Source organism: Corvus kubaryi, unplaced genomic scaffold (assembly GCF_017639235.1).
Source record: "Corvus kubaryi isolate FWS band 111438036 unplaced genomic scaffold, C.kubaryi_AGA036_p1.0 66, whole genome shotgun sequence".
Taxonomy (NCBI): domain Eukaryota; kingdom Metazoa; phylum Chordata; class Aves; order Passeriformes; family Corvidae; genus Corvus; species Corvus kubaryi.
The window spans coordinates 6,187,054-6,209,633 of NW_024582054.1; the positions used below are offsets into that span (position 1 = coordinate 6,187,054).

A 22,580-nucleotide genomic window follows, 5' to 3' on the forward strand; every position below is an offset into this window, starting at 1 on the left:
ATCCTTATAATCTCCCCTCTGTCCTGTGATCTGATGCTGTCACACCATACAGTGAAGATGCCTTCATCACAACAGAAATGTATTCAGTTGTGTTCTGAAGTGCTCATGTTTTCATGAACTTTACATGAGTTTTGCTGAGTAACCATTTTTGGTGCTGTTTTCACTGAATTACTGACACTGTTGGGGCTGCCCAAGGCAGCACCGCGTCCAGCTGCAAACGTCCTTGGCTTCAGCTGCTGCAGGCAGGGGTTGGCTGCAGCAAGGAGGGAAAGCTGTCAGCTGCAGCTTGCAGGGAAAGCTGGCTCCTTCGCAAGGAGCGAGCTCCGAACAAAGGTGGTGTAAAAGCATCGGCATAGGCAAAGGACGAGAGAGGGGTCTTTGTGCAGGTTCCCACTCGTTTGTTGCCTGCAGAGGGTCCAGGAACAAAGACTAAGAAATGAGAGAGAGCGCAGTGTTTTATACGGGGGTGGAACTAGGGGAAACAACCAATGGGGATCGACTGAGAAGGAGGGGACAACAGGGGAATATCCAATAGGGATAAGTTAAAGGAAGGAGTTACATGAACCAACCAATGGGGCATCGAAGAAGGGAGAACTTTCCAGAACTAATACATAGGCAATTAAGGGAAATGCATAAACATGAACTTATACATAAAACTGGGTGGAGAACTCCTGAACATGTAACTTAGAATATGTAAACTAAGAACCACTAGGTACGTGGGCACTCACCGTAACCAGTGAGAGTCAGACCTCTGTGTTCTGGAGGCCTGTCCACCAGTCCTCTGAATGCTCTGCTGCAGTGGCCACTGCTACATGCGCTGCAATAAATTGCTAAGTTAACTCAGATACTAAAATTGAAGGAAAGCTTGAGAACATAGCATAGTGTGGAATGTAAGTTTCAAAGGTTTGCTGAGTCATGAAAGCTACATAGTTTTTTTGCAAAGCAAAATTTCAGAATTTCCAACTCTATTGTACAAAACCTGGGGAAAAAGGAAACTAACCCCCAAATAAACTAGCTTTTAAGGGTTCAAAATAAGAATCGTATTTCTTGGTCGCTGCTGGTTACTATTGCATTGTCTGTATGACTAAAACAAACAGAAATATTTACCAAAAGAGGCTGAAGTTAACATTATACCAAAAAGGCTGAATTAGACTATATTAGGTCAAGGTTTATTACAGAGTTACTAAATTTATTTTTAACATTATTATGGCTAATTAATCTATGCATAATACTAAACTGATAAATTACTTTTAGGATCTGAAATTATGTCTTTTAATGGTGCTAGAGCATACCACATAGCAAAACAAAATGCTACTAAAGTGTTTTCTACTGTGGGGAATGAACAAGTTTTTAAGATGTTATAGTAACTAGCAACTATCTGAGTAGTTCCCACCAAAAATCAACCTACTGTAATTCTGAGATTACTTTTGGAACATGCCACTGCCTCAATCACCAGCATGTTTTTGATTTTTATGTTTGTTTGTTTGTTTGTCTGTAAAGGTTTTAAGTGTTTTTCAGTTTGGATTTGAAGATTTTGGTAGGAGACTTGTAAAACACCTGTTATGCTAATTTGCAAAAGCACAGGAACAGTCAAATAGTTATTTAAAGCATTTTTTAAACATTAAACCAATTAATTTAAAACACCTTTTATTGTCTTTTGCATCTTTCACTGTTCAATTTTTTTAATTTTTATTTTTAATCTCCAGGTGGGAAAGCTAAGAGCTGGCAATATCATAATTGTCCATGGTGTACAGAAGCTGTCCTGGAATAATAGCAAAGGTAGGACAAGTCCTTTGGGGTAAGGATGATACAACAGGACAGATGCTCACTTTAAGAACACTGCCTGATGTTCATATCTTTTGGGGCTGGGTCTGCACTCTCCATGACAGTGACTTCCCCCCAAGCTGTTGGTGTTTGGTAAGCAGTTTAGCTTTCTAAACAAATGAGGCCGATGTGATAACACACTGCACCCATCTGCAAGGTTTTCTTCTTCCAGCAACTTTGTAAAGGCATAATGACACAAGGCCATGCAGCTGAATGGAGCAGTAGAGGAACGAGACCTAAACCAGTGCATCCACTGAGAGAAAGGCAGGCAGAATCCAGTCCATTGTAGAGAGTATCAGCAGCTATACAATGCACACTTACAGGGAGCTTTGAAACAACATTAATAGATGTGGCTATTAGAATCCCTCAGAAGGAGCTCAGTAGGGCAGGAGGTGAACAAATACCATGGGAAGTGGAAGGAGCTGAGAAGAGGGCAGATCTCATATGAGTGGTACAGACTGTGAGGAAGCAAGGCTTCTTTTGTTTCCCTGATTGAATAACTGACTGGTTTTGCTTCCACTCCATATAAATGATGTGAAGTTTTGTGGCCTGTGCTACTGCTGAGATCAGAGGTGACCAGAGGTGATGATGGCTTTCCCTGCTGTTAAAAGCTCATGAATTGTGGCTGTTTGGTCTTTTGCAGTTGCATGGAAGACATAAGAAAGCAAAACTTGATTTTTGCTTGGATTAGTCTTTGCTTGTACTTCCATAATAGTGAAAGATGTTATGTCAGAGCGAGTGCTTTGGGGTAATTTGTTTTTTGCTTGCTCTAGAAGGCCTCACTAGTGTACCTTAGCGACAATGTTCTTTGCAAAGGAAAGGCAATGCTAACACCATGATGTTAGCCTTACTAGAACTGACAGGCATGCCAGTTAGCACCATATGGGATTTTGTGAGGAAGACAGCTGTTATCACTGAGAAGTGTATTGAGATTACTAAACTCTCCTCCAAACAACCATCAGTGAGTAAAGACTATTGGCACTCAAACTTGCATGGACAACTGGATTTTTATTGGATAGAGCAAGACAGACATAATGATAAGGAATAATTCATCCTTAATTTCTCACTTTCAAATGTCCAACCTTTTGTCTCACAACCAATCACACTAATTATTAAAAAAGAAGTGGCATTTTAAGTAAAACAGAACCATTATCTGATAGGCAATTTTAGGCACTCTTAATGACTGCAGTCTGTATATGTCCAGTCTGTACCAAATGTAAATAGATTTTGAACTGATCCAAGCTGCAAATTTCAGCTAACATACTCTGATTTCAAATGAGAAACTTATTGATACTCATTGTCTAAGAGTCAAGAATCAGACTTAGATCAGCCTTTCTACCTTATAGAAGGTTCATGTCATGAGCAGCTGAATGTAGTGCCTCTGTCCGCTACCTGGATGCATGTCTGAAAGTAAGGGAATCCTGAAATGCTAAGTCAGCCCTCCAGCAAGTAAATAAGAATACAACCCTACATCAGAGATTAAAGAAAGATCCAGGAAGTCATATGCCTATCAGTCTTACTTCAGTCCTGGGGAAAGTTATGGAACAAATCCTGCTGGGTCCTACCACAAGTTGGTTGAAGCATGTGGTTAGGAAACACCACATGGGTTAGGGTTCACCAAGGGCAAATCCTGCTTGCCAAACCTTTTTGCATTCTGCAACAAAGTAACCTGCTTGGCTAATGTGGGGTGAGCAGTGGACACCGTCTACCTGGATTTCTCCAAGGCTTTTGGTACAGTCTCCCACAGCCTCCTTCTAGAGAAACAGATGTGTTAGGGTTCTGGACAGGTGGTATCTGTGGTGGGTGGGGAATTGACTGACAGAGCCACCCTGCAGGAAGACCTGGATAGGCTGAAAGAGTGGACTAGCAAGAACCTTAAGAATTTTAACAAGGACAAGTGTAAGTTCTTGTACCTAGAAAAACATGGTACAGGAATTTAGCAGAGGCTGGGATCTACTTGGCTAGGGAGCAGCTCTGTGGAAAGGGACCTGGAGGTCCTAGTGGGTAGCAAGCTCACTATGAGTGAACAGTGTGCTGCTGAGGCAAAGAAAGGCAACTGGATGCTGGCTTGCATCAATAAGGGCATCACCAGCAGAGATAAAGAAGTCACTAGCCCACTCTCTTCCACACCTGAAATGTTGCATGCAGCTTGGGTCCCCACTATGCAAAAAAGCTGTGGACAGGCTGAAGAAGGTTCAGAGAAGGGCCACAAAGATGATCCAAGGACTGGGAAGCCTGCTGTATGGGGAATGGCTGAGAGAACTGGGTTTGTTCAGCCTTGAGAAAAGAAGGCTTAGGGGACACCTCATCACTGTGTTCCAGTATTAGAAGGATGACTACATAGAAGATGGAGACTCCCTTTCATATAAGGAGTCACACAGAAAAGGCAAGGGGTAATGGGTACAAGTTACTCCTGGGGAGATTCTGATGGACCCAAAAAAACCCTTTTCACACCGAGAACAAAAAGAATAATCTCCCAAGAGAAGGGGTGGTTTCCCCACCATTTTAATATTTGGCTAGACAAGGCATTGGTCCATCTTGTCTAGACAGTGCTTTTGCCAAGAAAGGTTGGACCAGATGATTCTTGAGGTCCCTTCCAATATGGTATTCTATGATTCTGTGATTATGTTTTGTATTTCTGGACATTAAGGTGGGTATGTCCATAGTCTCCCTAAATTTCTGCTCTAGCCTCAAGTCTCTGGAAGGAAAATTGGTCTGCTGCTATGTAAAAATGCAAAACAGTTTAGAGTCAAAGTTTATTCCTGGCATTAACACAAACTCCGTACTTAACCCATATCTAGCAAATCAGGTATTTATTTCTTTTTGCCTCAACTTCCCTGCCTATGAAAATAAAGCTACTATCTCCTTACCCATTATCAAAGTACCTACAGAACTAATTTACATCTAAAGTGCTTTGAGCTCCTGTGACAGGAATCATTACAGAAATATGAAATGTTCTTGTTATTTTTCCCGGGGAATAAAAGTATCCAGTCAGTCAGCCAATTTACAAGATGCTTCAGATGCTTTTCACTGTGGGTATCTCTGTTTTCCAGGCTTCAGGAGAGTATGTCCAACACCTGATAGGTTTGGTTTCCCTTCTCTAAAATGAATGATAGCTGTATTTTGAAACAGAGATAAGGGAAAAGGGGACAGTGAAGGATAATGGCAGCAGTTTGGGCTGTCTCTTTTGGCATGGCCTCAATCCTCTTATCTCACCTAATGGCAGAGTGAGTGCCAATGTTTATTTGGCCATTCTCATTCACCAGCTGCTCCTGTACCATGGTGTTTTTCTTCCCAGATGGCAGCACGATGTTCCATGATAAAACTGACACAAAAAACAATGCAAAATTTGTCTAAGAGAGGTTCAGCAAGGATGAGAAAAACAGCTGATATCTTTCAGAGCTAGCCAAGTTTCCTGACCTTGATGCCAGAGCAATTAAGGTTTGATTTGAACAGGGGGTAAGAAAAGAAAGGCCACCACCAGATTTATCAGGTATGTTTTGGGAAGAGGGAAAAAATATTACTACTCTTCTCCACTTTCTGGCTCTGTGACAAAATCAATTGCTGCAGTCTGAAAAAGCTCCCAGAAGTCCTGTATATTAGCAGGTCTTGTAAACTATTACATGCTCCCTAATTAATGCCCTTCTAGATACATATATTGTGATATAATTCAAGTCAACACTGTGATGATATAAACAGCTGTATTTTCCTGAGTTTAATATTTCATTAGTCAATATTTAGTAGTATTAAATAGAGATATAATATTCAAATGATATTTATGATTTTTAAAACATATTATCTCCGAACTTTTATTTAAATTATTGCAGAAAAGATGTAATGAAATTGTTTTGTTTATTACTCTAATCTCTATGAAAGCAATATTTTTTCCCTACAGACTGTACACATATGTTTACAGTATTTTTTGTTCTGCCTTAAGATCTAATAATTTAAAAATCTAGTAAGTTTAGAATTGCACCATTTAATGGTCCTTTAAAATACCCAAAAATATTACTTCACTTATATGATGAATCCTTTCAAAAGTCTCCATCTTCCATCTTGCAGTGGCAATTACAAATTACAAGATTTTTTTTTTCTTGTGGATTTCTAGTTTTCTTGTGTCCTGTGTTCTGATCTTAAAGCCAAGTAAATAATGTTAAATTCTGAATATCTATAGATATACATCAGAGGATCCATCTGTGAGCCTAGGATTTTTGATTAAGTTTCTACACATGTGAGACATCCTCATGCCAGATGCTAAGCCACTTCACTCATGCTGCTTCCTGCAGGAGCCGGCACTTGGGATACACTGTTCCTATCTCAGAAGTTAGAATCGTAAACTCATAAAATATCCTGAGTTGGAAGGGACCCACAAGGATCATCGAAGTCCAGCTTCTGGCCCTGCACAGGACACCTCAAGAATCACACCATGTGCCTGAGACCACTGTCCAAACATTCCTTGAGCTCTTGCACTGAGGTTCTTGCTGGCTCTGGCAGCTGGCAGCATGGGTGGGGGCACCTACACCCTGCTCTGAGTCCAGTAGCTGTCACCAAATCCACTCTAAGGTCTGTTTCACCAGTAGCTGCCCCTTAGCCTTTACAGCACACACACACCCTCACAGGTCACAGAGTGCTACTAAACAGAGAGATAGTTTAAAAAGTATTTAATACTTTTTAAAGGACAGACTAACAGAGCAGCAACAATTTTCATGTGGCAGTCCCCTTTTATACCCATTTTGGTCTACTTTGTTTTTCTCTAGACCTCTTCCCTTAAACTTTCTTGCATTAATTTTGCATAGTCTCAGAAAACCCTCTCAAACATCCCAAATCCTCGTGGTCATCTTTTTTCCTCCTCCTCCTCAGCTGCAACATCCAGGTTGTCTCTTTCTAATGTGATACCTGGTAGATGCTTAATAGCCCTCAATTAGTGACCGGACAATTTCTGTCTTTGGTACTGCCTTGTTAGACCTTGTCTACTAGGTCTGTGTCTCTTTGAGTTCTTGTTATATCTTTTTGCATTGAAAAGTACTGAATAATCTTAATGAAGCAGATGCTCTCACATAAACCCCAGTTATTCTGGTAACTTAAAGACCCTCACTCAGTTTTTACATAATGTAGTCCAAACCCCTCAAGTTTATACTATTAACCTCTTCTGCTTTACCTACAAATCAGTAATGAGGTATGCTGAAGAGGACTGCGCAAGTAGCAAGCCTGCAGAAGACCAAGATCACGCTCTGCCAATCACTCCACGGGTGCTTGTCAGACAGCAGTGGAGTGGTTCAGTGTTTTGGTTTCTGCTCATGGCAGGTTGCAGTTTAGTGGCTACAGACAGCGCAGCTAAATGTCATGTGCTCATGTTTGGTTCACAGGTGGTGCCTGAGCTAGGCATCTCTAAATGAGAAACTCCAATGTTGTTTGAGTGAAAGAGCCAGAATTTTTGTTGTGGAATTGATAGCAGTTGCACAACTTCTGGTGTAGCCTAACCTTCATGAGAATGACAGAGAAGCTTGTACCATGTCTTCTGCTAGAAAAAGAAATGGTCATTCCCACCTGATAATCACTGCCCTCCCCTGATGACCCCCATCATCAGATCTGCCAAGAGGGTACTCTAGAGCACCTGCTGTTCCCCTTAGAACGAGTTAGCTAATCCTGGCATGTGAGGGAATCCTCATATGAGTAATTTAAATGAGAGATCCGAGGGACAGGTAACATGCAATATGAGATAATAATGAAGAGACTGTATCACTCTTCTACTGACACTTGGAAAAGATTGGTTTTGTCAGTGTGGGTTGCAGGAAGACTGCATTTACTGTTATGGCAAAGGGGATGAGGTTACCTCAGCTGTGCAAAAGCTTTCAGCATTGTACGGCCCAGAGCTAGGTACTGAATATATCAAACCCTTAGCAAAAGTTTTCGTAAGGCACTAGGGTAACAGTTCCTGGTTCTTGGCTTTTCAATTTATTGAATGTTCCCTGGGCTGGAAAGAAGTATGTGGGAAATCATTATTCTCTCTCTTTCAGTCTTCTCCAGTCCGTTTATTTGCAGCAAATGCCAATCAAACCACAAAAATTACCACATGAACCTCTTTACCATTCCAAATCTGAGCTTTCATGAAGAGAAGCAGCACAGATAGATCACTGCAGAAATCACCCTCCCTGCAGCATGGTTTCTCTACATTCCCTTTAAAAAAAAGCATTCACTTTGCAGATACTTTCCTTACAACCTCTGTACCATTAACTCTTACAAAATTTCTCTTAAGAATCGGCAAAACCATTCCAGGACCTGACTGGAGCACTGCTAGCCTCAGTCAGGTGTGTTTGAGCACAGCCACCCTGTTATGTACCACTTTGATCACTAACACCTAAGTAAAATGGTATGGATAGAAAATACTGAATATTTACAGAAATCTGTGATTCAAGTACAGAGATAGGGAAGAAAATTAAGATAAAATCTGTGAAATAATTGGATCATCACATAAATTTGTGTGTCACCTTATATAGTAAAGATCAATGTACTAGTAAGGAAAAAGACTAAATTCATTAGATAGATTATATGTTTTTTCTTCCATTCTGTTGCAGGGCTCTTTATGGTTTGGTGACATGTAAGAGCAAATTCTTGGCAAAAAGAAAAATCTCCTTTATACATTCTCTAGCTGTACTATTTCAACATAATGGTGATATAAGCCAATGTTAATGTTTTGGACAACTTTTTGCCTAGACTCTGGACAGAATATTTTTAGCAAGACATTGCAAGCTTTTAATCTTGGATATCTTCATCAAGGGAACACAATAAAATAATGCAGTGTCAGCAGAGGAACTGAAGAGCAGTTTCAGACCATTTGATGTACAACAGTCTTTCCTGGCTTACTATCCTCAAGTAGAGGTGTTTTACCATGTGGTAAAGTCTATATCAACTCTCTCTCTAAAAGCAAATTCTTCTTTGGAGGGCTGACAAAGATCACTTATCTCGTGCTATAATTCTGTATGTACTGTATTCATAAATGAAGTGATATTTCACTGAGTGAGGGAGCTACATGTACTTTCCTGGAAGAAAATAAAATATCCTAAAGCAATGAAAGAGTTAAGAAGGTCACAGGATTTGCCAAGTATCATGATGTAATTCTTTGAGTCTACTCATCTCAGAATAACTTAAGACTCTGGACAATGTCCTTTTACTTGAGATTCCAAAAGGATCAGAAGACTGTCTCTATAAACAAGTGGTAGCTGACTGAATGAAAACTTGGTGCTTAGTCAGGAAGTCATTCTAAATTACTGTGGATTACCTAGATTCCGATTTTCTTCCAATACAAATGAAAATATTTTAACTAATATTGTGGCTTAGAGCACATTTAGGCTTAAAAAACCCACTGTGTAAAAACAATTTCTTAATTGATCTACTCACTGGAGTGCTGAAAATACAGTTTTCCCCTCTTTTGAAGCCTCTTTCAAAAGTGCTCAGGAAAGGAAAAGAATCATAGCAGCTATTGTGTCTCGTGCATCATTGGAATTGTCAAGCAGGACCTGAATTTAACTGGCATATTAAAAAAATGCCTACTAATAATAACATTTAAATAATCTTTAAAAATGCATATAAAGCAAAGACCATTTTCTAGACTGGTCAGACAAAAGATTTCTTTCATATCAACATTAATAAACATTGATTTTTAAAAAAAAAATACATCAAATTAATCACTTTTCTGTTAAATTCAGATACGTAACAAAGGAGATTCCCTTCTAAACAAGATTTCCTTTTCCCTTTTTCTGGAAGACCTTTCCTGACTTATATTGCATTAGCACCTTTTGTCATAAGATGTGCTGAGGAAAAGAGTTTATATATAGAAATAATTATTTTTATATTTTTATACTCTTTTGTGTTCACACATGAATGCCCACTGTAAATGCAGTCCCATATTTTGAAGGTAAAATTACTGATTATGCAAGCAGGAAGTTATTATAAAGACAGTTCAAGGTCCAGAAATATCTGGTAGTTTATCTTAACCCCACATGGGTGTTTTTGTCTTAATTTTTACATCTCCACTTTGATTCCATGCAAAAGGGCTTTCTTTTGTTTTTTTTTGTTTTTTTTTTTAATTTCACAAGGAGCACTTAACTGGCTAGAACTGCAAATAATCTCAGACCCCTGTAGGAATCCAAAAATCTTGAAATACTCCCTTAGGTCAACTTCTGAATGTGTAACTCACAACTCCTGGACTTTTCATCATGCACAGTATATACTCACAGAAACTTAATTCAGTTGTCAGAGATCAGGATTTCTGAGTCATGGTAGTAATTACCTTTCTGAGCCCATATAGCAAAATGAATGAGACATAACATCTGTTTTCTGGTTTCTTAAGTAAACATCTATTGAGTGAATTCAATCATTGATTAACTGTTCAAGCCAATGAGACATCACATTTTTCAAAGTCAGAAATTATTACAATTTCCATTGAGCCTATGATGTAATTAGAACTGAGTGGAAAACAATTTACTCAGCCTGTTAAAATGTTTGAGATTTCGAGAATTTTCCTCATATCAAGGAAACCTGTAACACCTTCCCAGTGGCTGGAACCTCCAATCTACTGTATGAGAGGTCAAAACTCTGCTACCCTTAATTCAAAACAAGAATGTGCGTTTCTCACATCTTTTTAAAAGCCAAACCACTAGGAGGTTGGCTATGACTCTGCTGGTTTTGATCTGAAATGGCATCATAATGATAGGAATGAGTCATGACTGATGTGGGGTCTGGGAAGCAGGATTCATTTTGAGGTTTGAAGGTGGAGCAATACTAATAACTGGACAAGATTATTCAAATCACTGTACTAATTTACTATAGGGATATATGAAGGGACTAAAGTGATTACATCTTTGCTGAAAATAAGGGTTTGTAACAAAGCCACTATTTCTGTGTTATAACTACCACACATCTATATTTTCTAGGAATCATTCATTCCTAGCTCCAACATAGTTTTCTAGAGATGGATTTCTGATACATACATCCCAATTCTTTAAGAAACCCCTGCAAAAAACATTCTGATTCCACAGGATGATCTTGCATCTCATTGCAGATGAATTAGAGAGGTAACGTTGGAAGAATGGGGAAGGTCTACAGGATGAATTAGAGGCTCAGAAACCATAGACAGGAAAGAGTAGAAGTCAAATGTGGAAAGACTGGGGACTAAGAAAGATGTAGGATGTATCAAATAAAGTAAGTGTGTAGGAGAGGCTGGTAAAGGGTAGGGGCAGTATGACAGCAGAACAACTTTGGATGCATGATTTCTGTTGAGTAGGTAAAATCTAAACTGGGAATATTGATATAGTATTGCTAAGTACTGGGGATCTCTGAAGCTCTGATCCAGGATAGTTAGAGTTGCAAAGGAGGACTGTTGCATTACAATACCATCAGCCCTGACTGAGACGTGTGACTGATGCCTTCTCACTTCCATCATTTTCCTTCTTAGGTTGTATTGCACTGTTCTCTTTCTTGACTTGATAAAATACTAAGTACAGTTTTCTCTCACTCTCTCATCATTACGAGATAAAACAGAACAAATTCAGAGTATTGAGTCCTCCTGTTTCCTCTTAAGTGTCCCTCCTTCCTTCTTGTCATCAGATCCTTTATAATCCCTGCTGCAGGTAGCAGTATCCTTTCTTAGGATGCATAAAACCTGTAGTCCCGCTTGGATGAACCCTGAAGTCAGGTATTTAGGTATGTCATTCTCTTGCCTGGCTAGAAATCTTTCTCAATACAAGGTAAAATATCTTCCCAGCTAATGCTATATAACAAATACATATTCACTCTCTAAGACATGCTCACCTCTAGGTAAATCTATTGCTCTCTTTAGAATTTACACCAGATGAGAATTCTGCTCTTCATTAGTAATTCACTGAAATACATTACAGAACCCCAAGAACCCCGTGCTTCAATGCAGGCAACTGAGTCATAGAAACTGCAGAGAACAGCAACTAATCTGCCTTTAACCCCAAACTTTTATCTTCAGTCAGTTTTTCCAGTTTTGTAAATTCCTCACAATTCTGATGGGCTAATTCTGATGGTCTCTTGTCCAGTGAGACATTAGTGTCAAATTCCTCCTGGACTTCACCAAAATCAAAATTTCATTTTATTGTTTTATTAAAAGGTCTGATTCTGGAAACTGTGATTTAAATGAGATTCTTGGCTTTCATTCACTCCAACAAAAATTTTTTAGGCTTCACAGTTGCCAAAATAGATTGAGAATGTGAAGTCTTAAAACTCTGAACCAGAAGGTAAGTAACCCTCCAAATATAGTGTAAATGTAATTCCCAATTTTGTGAGTGACTCATCGAGACATTTAAATTTTTGGAGTAGCCAACACTGGCAAATTAATTGCAAAGGGCAAGAAGAACGGGTGATGTATCTAAACACTCAGTACTAATCATGACTTAGTCTTTTGAGAATATTAACCAGTGTAGATGAAACTAATACTGCTTCCAAAAGAGTGAATATAAGTTTTGCTAGCTTCACAAAATCAGCAGATTTGACCCCCAAACCTTGTAATTTTGGCAGACACTCAGGAAAATTTGCGATATACTTCTATCTGTGGGATCCAATGAGTCAGGTCTCTGACACTGAATTGGAAACTATCAAGAATTTTGCATTTTCTGAAATATAGAAGGAAGCACATCTAGTCCACCTAGCTTTAAGTTGTCAATTCTAGATTATTTCTCATTTCAGGGTAACAATTTATAGATAAATACAGATTCTTCTGAACAACTTCATGCTCTTCCTCACAGGAAGAAGTAATTTGAAAAATACTAATGAGAAATGGGATTATAATTCTGAATGGCTAAATGAAATAAACTCACAATGAAAACATGTATGCTTAAAAAATTTTCAGTTGATGTTAGACTAAAACTCGGGACCACCTTTATTCCTGTTTTTTTTGTCTTCACAGTTAGTGGCTGAAACATGCTGGTCTTGGTCTGCAGGCAAATATTCCTGTTATTATCATTTTTAATGGCTGAAGTCTGTTGAGAATACAGATCTAAACTAGTAGCCAACATATCTAAAAAATTCATGCTAGTCTCTTAACTTTAGCATTTCTAGGGTGTTTTCGTTCTGAATAAAAGTATTTTTAAAATGCTAGTGTACTCATAAATAAATCTCTAGGTAGGCATCAGCAAATTTGACTTATCAAAACTACTATCTTTATTCTTTCCTAGTTTCTGCCTTGCTTGAGGAACTTTTAAGTCCCTGTCACATCCCTGATAGTATCATTACTTCTCTTTCCAGCTCTTGCCCATAATACGGAATGGTCATACTTAATATTTTCTGGTTTATCTAACACATGATAATGTTGCCATCTAATAGTCTTCTCATTCTCTGCTTAATTAGTGTGCAAAGCCAAGGAAGATTTTGAAAATTGGCAATATACTAACTACTTGGAAATAGTATGCTCCAAAATGTTATAAATAACTTTTGTTTAAAATAGAAAAAGCCATGTCACATCTAAATGACAGAAGGGGTATTGAAATTCCTTGCTATAATACAGTATGATATAATACTTCTTGCTTAGCTAAAAATGATATTACAAATGACTCCTCTGTCTCCTACCTGCTTACAAAACTCTACCTTTTTTTACTCCATACTACCTGACTCTTCATTATATTATGAATAATACATTGCATCCCACATTATAGGAAATGTATTTACAAATGGAGCCTAACTGCATCATCAGATGTGCAGTTTGGAACTTTGCATTTTAGAAAGAGCTAAATGATTGAGAGCACTTGAAAGCAGCTTCCATTATTTATGTTACAGTCATCCTGAATTTGGCTATCCTCTAAATCTGTCGATTTGAGCCAAGTACCAAGCTTTAGTGTATTATTGACTTTTAAACAGTACAGTCCATTGATTTAATTGGAGAATCCTGATTAAAAATTGATGTGACAATTTGCCCTATTGCCCTCAGTCTGCACATAAAGCTAGTACTGATGTAAGTCTGTAAAGTTATAGTCATTCATATTCAACTGCTGTTCAGCTAGTTCTAGGTAAAATTGCAGCTCATGCTTTTAGAGATAATACCAACAGCAGTAACTAGATACAAAGACAGTTTCTTTTATGAGGAAGGGCTGGAAAATGATGTTGTGAGCCATACTCACTTCCTACTAAAATCTTCATATCTGTTTGAAAAAGATTTTTGATTCAAACGTCTCTCACAAGAACAGAAATTGGTACTCCATAGGGTCATCTGCTAAGGTTGAATCATCTGTCTCTGCATCAGTGCTGATGTGATCAGAGAAACAGAGGTTGCCCTCTGTAGAAGGATATAAGACTATCTGTGAAGAATGTCTAGGGCCCAGTACAAAACTCATAAAGCACTCCCTTGTAGTTTCTTGCTGTATTTGTTGAGCATGTACTTTCAGTGCACCTGTTCTTTCCTTCAGTAACAGTGTTCCTTTAGCTGAAAGGTAAAATTTAAAGATAAGACAATTGCCCTACTGATGCCATCTAAATCAACAATTTCTACTGATTTTCTTATTGAACTTGATAGAAAATTTAAACATTACTTAAAACTGAAATTAACTACATTTTTAACTACGTCTGAGATTCATTCTCAGCACAAATTTGGAGTTAACTGCCAGCAATAACTGAATATATTTCAAATTATCATAATAGGAAGTGTTATGGAGGAAGAGCAGTTGAGAAGATGTATTTTTTTTTTTGGTTTTAAGAATTATTTTAACAGATTAAGGACCCAAAATAAAACCAAAGAGAACCAATGGAAAGGAAATTTGCACAGATTAAAGTATGACTGGTCTAGACGGTCACCTGGATAGAATATTACATATAGCAAGATGGCCCAACACAGACATATCAGCTAAACTTGTACAATCTCCACATTTTTAACTGTATATAACATATAAAAGAAATGAATTTGACCTTTTACTGCATTGTAGATGTTGGAACGAGAACTTAGCTGGTGTTACTTGAGTCTCCGTGCCACTGAAAGCCACAGAGAGAGTATGATATAACTAAAATGTTCAGTTCAGCAGAAATTATTCTGTGAACTATAATTCTTCTTTCCCTGTGCATATACATTCCAGGTATAATGCCTTTAAGTATAAATACTTCTTGAGGCATCACAATTGAAGCCCAGCATTTTGAGAATTTAATGTCAAGGCATGAATGGGTTGTACACACAATATGAATACTGAAGCAAACCATATACTAGGATCTCATACGAAATAAAATGCGGTTTTGTTTTGTTTGTTTGTTTGTTTGTTTTTGGTGGGGAAATTAAGTTTGTATAACATTCAACACAGGATTCCTGTAAGTGGAGATTTGTGCTTCCCCAAAAGGTTATTTGGTTTAAAAAAGCCTGCATGCAATTCCTGCGGCATACCAAAAGAGGGCACCTAAAGCTTTCGGTATAAAGCCCAGGAAATCTGCCGGAACTTGGATTACTTTCCAACAATATTGAAGGAATCTTCTCCCACTTTACAGCATACTAAGCAGAAATATAAAGTCTGTCGCTATACAATGAAATATAACATGCAAAATTTATACAGCTACTTTTAAGGGAAAACAACATTTCGATATATTCACATATCCACAAAAAATAATGTAAATCATGGAAGAAGAGCAAACATGCAGTTTATGAAAACTGCGATAAAATTCACTAGAAGTAATTGGTGCCAGGAGACAGAAGAGGTGACTGAACGCCATAGCTGTGCAGACTTTTTCCTAGCAGAGAAGAGTGGACTGTCGGGAGGCAGCAGATCCCCATTGCAGTTAGCGCTGCTGTGGAGTCAGGCTTAAACATGAAAGGCTGTGTGATGAGCCCACAAGTTTGAGTTGGCAAACAGAAAGTACATTCTAGAGGTGCATATCTTGTGCTTGCACATAGATAGCAAAAGACTCATTTCAGAGGAGGCATTAGGCACAGGCACTTGCTCACAAATCTTTCTTGAGTCAGATTCCAAACTTTGATATGATTCCGTAATTGTCCTCTGAGAGTTGTGTGTTTGATGAGTTTCAGCAATTATTTTTTTACCTACCTGTCTATGATACATATTTTCCTATTTTCTAAAATTAAGAACACTTGAATAATAAACTTCCTTAAGTCGTAACAAAGATGTTTGAAGTGCAACAATTTCATTTGCAACAATGTATAATAGCAAACATTACCAAGGTACAAGAGTGTATTTGTTGTAATTGTATATACATTAGTTACAAGAATTTGCATTTAACAGAAGTCCTCAGTTATAAGTAGCTTTTCACCAGCTCTGGTCTACCAGGGGATTGTGAAGGTATTTCTGCTTCACAGAGATGTTTATTTCAGATGCAAAAAAAAAAAAGCAAACCAAAAACCAACCAAAAAACCTCCAACTTAATTCAAAGGCAAAAAATTAAATTAAAAACCCCAGACATTTTATTTTCCACTTGCCTTTAATATGTACAAATGTGTATATATCTCAGGAAACATGGACACAGCAAATATTCAACTGTTGCTTTAGTGTAGATGTTTAAATGTCTCACCATTTGCTTCTATAATTGCCTTCCTATGCCTGCTTTATGAGTAACAGAAAGGAGATTTTCAACTGTAAAAATGTGAAATTGAATCCCCTATTTAATGATTGTACATATTCTCTGTTCTTTGGAATGTGATTAGTGATAATTGACTGCATGACAGGGAATGAAAGAAAGAAAATAATTGTACCCCTTAAATATTTATTTAATCCAACCAGAGTTATTTGCCCTAAAATATCAAGCAAGAGCTCCAAAAAGAACATAAAGGAGTCTAGAAGATACGTGATTAGAAAAGGGGAATAAAATCCAGTTGCTTTTGACATTTCTAATTTCATATGTCTTGGGTATTTTTACTGTTGTTTTTTTTTTTTTCTGTAGCTTAAGAGTCTGTCTGCTGGACACTGCTGTATGTTTTTCAGTTTATTTTTAAAAATTCGAGAATGTATGAAGGTATTTCATAAAGTTGCAGTGATAGTTTTGCTTTGTTACTTTTATAGCTCAGGTGGATTATACTGTTACATTCAGTGAATGAAGATGTGAGTAGGAAAATTGAGAAATAGATAATTTTAAAGTAAAATATTTTGTTATTAGTTCTTCCAGATATATTCAGAATAAAATATCTTATTATTACTGCTTATGCAGTTTGACAAGGATTTTTTGCATTTCCTTTCAGTGCCAGTACCCTTTGCAGGTAAGCAGCTATGGCATGCTCAGGGGATTCACAATGCTGAAAGGTGGGCTACTCTGGAGGCTACAGACTTGACCATCTAATTTTTCAGCTACAGGAATAAAAAGAACTTTTCATTTGGGTTACCTGAAATCTAGATTGTGTTCACAGACCTAAATGGAGCAGAACAGAGGGAGGAGCGTAGGAGGGTTGCAGGGAATGTATGCCTTTCAGCAGTGCCAGGGAGTGCATATATAGTGGTGCAACATGCTCAAACATATGGGCCTACATTTGGATGCATCTGTTTTGGGCACCCAAGCTGAGAGACCTAGAGAGCTGAAACTTCAGCAGACCTTGGGAACTAGCCTCTGAATATCAGGCCTTTCTATGCTGTCTCAACTCTTGTAAAAGTAGTCACTAATAATCACCAATCATGTTTGAAAATACATGTTGGGGAATATTCTCCACTCTGCACTTAGAAAAATAAATGACTAAAAAACCAGAGGTTAGAGTTCTAGGTTTTCTTCGAATCTCACGCAAAGTCTGAAAAGAAATACTTAGTAACTGGAATAGCTGTATCTCAAAGGTTTAACCTGGCTTTGGTTCGGTATGCTGAAGAGTATTGTGCTTTAATGGCAAGGGACAGATACAGAGGAATTTTTAATGCTTTTCTTTGCTAGTTTTGATTACCTCTAACAAAATGCTCAAGATAAAAACTTTCTCCCTTGCAAGCCATTTCATATGTTAATTAAACCAGTTCATAAACCACAATCATATTAACTAGAATACTGTTCCAGTACAAGATATGTATGATCCTAAGAGCAGCTGTCTGAACACCCTTCTAATACAGCCATATACGATAGCTCAAGTAATATAAAACTGTTCCAGATTTTTCCTCAGTGATGTGTGCTCAATATAAATTAGTTTGCTATGAAAAATAAAATGACAGCTTTAGCTAGATTCAGGATTTCTTTCCCACAGATTCAGTTCTTTGATCAAAAACTACAGTAGATTGAAGTTTGCTATTGTCAACATATTGTACATACACAGTGTGTTTATTTTTGTGCACTTTTAATGTATTTAACCTTACTGTCTGTTCCTTTAAAGCAAAGAAACTGTGGCTCAGCATCTTGAATTGTCAAAGCAACCTATTGCAGATTTCTTTTTATAGATGAAAAGAAGCGTCCAGATGATGAATGCTATTCACAAAGTGATTGCTGTGGCAGTCATATCATGTCTCAAAGTACACATGGCTGTGTAAATAGAAACTACTGAAACTTGTTCTGACATGTAAAACTTTTTCAATGGCATATGAACTTTTATGTCATCTAAGCAGATTCAGCTGGAGCTCTTACTAAAAATGCAAGTGCTTTTATTTGCTTTTTAAATGTTGTTTTTTTTTTTTTTTTTTTATTTTAATATCACTTCATTGGATGGGCCAAAAGTCAGATATTCCTCTCCCCCATGAGACCCTCAAGTTTAACATTAGAAGAAGTTTTGTGACAGTCTAGTAAACCTTTAATGAGAATTCTTTTTGTGACAGACAGATGTAAATGTATCCCTCTAATCCTATTCTTTCAGGATTTGTCTGCAGATGAATGTTAATAATTAGTAGTTGCTTTCTCCCTCCTCCTTCCTTCATAAAATTGTATTCTTCATAAATTCATCGTCTTTTTTTCCCCCTGTTTTCTCAAAGTACCAGCAGCTCTGACAGCCTCCCTTTGTTCTTATGTTTATAAATAATTTATAATGTAGAAATATCTCTTCTTAGTCTTAAAAAATAAACTAATGGTTGAACATAACATACTGCCAGGAGCAGATCTACCACTAGCTTTAGAAAAAAAATAAAAAAGGAAGGAGAATAAGCTTCATAATTAACAAAGACAGAAAGAAGAAACGTCACATGGAAATCTATTTATCTGAGTGAATGCTGATTTTTGTTTGCAGATGCTAAATGCATCTGAGCTACCCTCATTTTATGCTCTGTTTCTTTTCTTTTCCAGACTGCACACCTCAATTCATTCCTTAAAAACATAGCTTCTTTTAAATGTTCTGAACAAACAAAAGGCTACAACATGGACTAAGTTATCAGCATAAATGTGTTTACACTGGTGTAGGTGGTTCTCTTGAGGAATATACCAGCCCTTATACTGACACTTCGTTGACTACTGCTGTCCATGTTGTAGATGCACTGCTAACAAAAGTCACACATTTAGCCAAGACATTCAGTCTATTGTCAGCTGCATATGAAACAGCTGTTGGTGTTGGGATTCTTGCAAAAGAATTCCAAAGGCTGTACTGCAGTAGCCTATACTTTGTCAAGAACACTCTCACATGCAACCTCAAACTACAAAGAACCAGCACTCAAATTAGAATTGAAATATACTGAGTTTCAACACCTACTGAACACAGAGGAGTGATCCTGTTTCCAAATGTTTGCATGGCTCTATTATTGTTGTTTTATGCAGTCACAGCAGGAGCAGTGACCACAGAAATGACTAGAATTATTGTTAATTAAGGTAAATACGAGTGAACTTGATATTGCATTGTCTAGCCTAATTCTAGGAAGGAATCTTTATTTTGCTGCAGGTTAGCATATCTCAAAGGAGATGGCTTAAAAGTCACTATGTGATAAAGTGGATATATATTCAAGTAATTTTAAAAACAATCCTAGCACACAATTTAGATAGGGATCTCGACATTACCTCTCAATGGCTGCCAAGATTTTTAACCAAAAGTGAGGTACCATATAATGTCCTGCCTCAAAATGCTCCACATGGTGGTGACATCAGTGAGTACATGACTTACTATTAAACTACAGAACCTATATCCAGACTCCATAATTACACAGGAAAGTAATTTGGGTGCTATGTTGCTGTACAAGAAGTGAGTGTAGATCTATTTTAACATACTTCATTTTAAATTCCCCACCAGGTGCTAATTCGAGTCTTGTGTGCAGGCTACACTCAGTATTCACCTACTCTTCAAGCATATTATCCCAAATAGCTATAATTGAATCAATAGCACTACATAATTTAAGGATAGGAAGTGAGAGGAAAAAGAATGCCTTACCTAAGGTACACACACAGTAGAAGGTGGGGAATTTAGGCAGATATGCAAACCCAGTGTAGAAATAGTTATGACCTGCAGGGCTTAGCTTTGGATCTGAAGGAGGGTTGGAGCCAAGACTAGTTTGATTTTGCAAGAACCAGGCCAGCTGCCCTTTGTAAATTATTCATTCTTGCTTTTGGCTTGTTTCTGACTTTGGAGAGTGGAGTGAGTTTTGGCCATAAAGAACACTCATGTAAAATCTTTTGAAATAACTGGTATGGGAGCTTTCTGAATAAAAGAAGACGTCACTCCAAGCAACTCAGACATGAATCTGTTTGCACAAAAACGGCTTGGAAAGAGTGAGTTTAAATCTCCGTCAGGTGTTCAAAATCAATCTGAACCCCCTTTTAAGGAGTTTGATCTTCTAATCCTCTACCTTTTCTCACCCCTTGCCTTTAACACTACATAACAGGATTCTCAGCTTCTGTTAAAATACATTTTGTGATAGTCTGTAAATCTCTGCTGAGATTGTGGATGCTTTCAGATCTTACAGGGTGTGATGCGAGGATTCAATGTTTTTCAGGAACTCTACATTCAGAACAGAATCCTGCTTGAAAATCCCTGGGTGCACACATTGTAAAGAAAGCAGGAAGACAGACCTAAAATAGAGTATGCATCAAGACCAGAATTTCATCCAAAGGTAGCATGCTTCTGAGGAGACATTTGAAAGCTCAGTGCAATCTTTTAAAGGAAACTTTTTCAGGTTCCCAAAGGCTGCTCAGGATCAAGAGAGAAACAAGTGTCATGGGAAGGGAGGATGACGTTGGAGGGAATGAAACATTTGATTGCAAAGAAGAGGAAAACAGAGAATGAGACTGGTATAAAAGCATCTCAGACAAGCATTTGACAGTGGTAACTTCATCTTTTCAATACTGTGATGCCAGCACACAAATTAACCCTTAAATGCTTTTGCATTTAGCTTTCACCTATCACGTCTTCATGGTAAAATGTCTGCCTAATGACGCTAACACATTACTTTTCAAATTTTCACTAAACATCTTTCATGACTATATAAAGCATTGTAGTTGCAACACTACTTTCTCATATAAATATAAATATAAATATAAATATAAATATAAATGTAAATATGTATAAATTATTCCCTAGTACACAGGTAAACCCACTTCCAATGCATTCATAACCTCTGCTTTGTTCCACTCCAAACCTTAGCTTGAATGAACACCTTGAGACCCTAATGCCGGAAAAAGAGATCAGGACCCAAACATATATCCAAATCTATTTCTCTCCCTGCTCAGATTATAAAATGGACTAATCAAAACTTTAGCTGAACACCCCTGATTTTTGTTGGTGTCAATTCTTGATCAAAAATTTTTAGCTGAGACCCTTTGCTGCCTACAGCAATGTGTCTTTATAGAACAGAAACAGCCTGGCTCCCTGGCATTATTAAGAAAATACAGTATACAAAAGCTTTAAGCTTCAAACCATACAGCATGATTATTATGATAGCAGGAGATGTCAGGTGGAGACAAAGACACATGGATAGAATTGACTTAAGGCACGTCATCAGAAAGTAAGGGTGATGTGATCACAGTACTTATAGCATATGCAGCAGCTGTACAATTCTACATGGCAGCTTCCATCATACCCTTCACATGAAAAAAAAAACCAGAGAAGATTCTGAGTAAATGATGGTTGAATACACAATAAATTGTAGTGTATGACAAGACACTTTCTTTTTTGTTTAATATATAAATCAGGAGCACTTATGAATTAATATCAATTAAAATAATGTATTTGCTTTCTTTCGACAGTTATGTCAGCCTCATTAAAAGCCAAGTGCTAAATCTTCATTAGATTTTTCAATATTAAAATACTTCCATGAAATATAAATTAACATTTAACTTGTTGCTGGTCATATTAAGAAAAAAGGAGGGAGCAAAACCCTTTGGGATTGAAATCCTGACTCAGTTAAATCAATGGGACTTTTGTTTCTGAACTCAGTGGGGCCAAATAATTCCCTCCCTGTTGACAAGCGGCAATACCTTTAAATCTGGCAGAGAAGCAGGCCTCAGGAAGTATTCTGTTTCGGTCTATATTCCTGACTAACATGATGATGGTTAAAATTTTCAGAGTATCCTTGGTGACATAGGGAGAACATGTGCCTGAATAAGAGTAAAAATGTTTAGATTCCTGGGTAGCTTCAGTGTTTTAGGAAACCTTATGGTGTGCCTAGAATTTTAACAATTCTACCTCATAAAACGACACAGTGGTGTTCTCCCTAGAATGATGCAAAATCTACTTCTCAGTAGATGAAACCCGCAAAGCAATGAGCAGTTCACATGTGAACACTGGAATTTCTATCAGAGAGCAGACTGTCACTGGTGCGCATCTGGAGGGACGTGCCCTGTCTGATGAACACCCCAGAGCACTGAGTGGTGTGTGAGGCTGTCTCACAGCTCCGTGTTGTGAATCTTCCCAGGTCTCAGCTCACTACGCAGCTTGTGCAAGATTT

The 22,580-nt window shown here is 37.7% G+C and overlaps 1 long non-coding RNA gene across 1 annotated transcript in view; it reads left to right on the forward strand.

The window, feature by feature from the left end:
- LOC121674056 overlaps positions 1–22,580 on the forward strand; it is a 46,178-nt gene that overhangs the window by 986 nt on the left and 22,612 nt on the right. Inside the window, exon 2 of the long non-coding RNA XR_006019429.1 lies at positions 1,707–1,779. This is a non-coding gene — a long non-coding RNA (uncharacterized LOC121674056). The remainder of the gene's footprint in view (positions 1–1,706; positions 1,780–22,580) is intronic.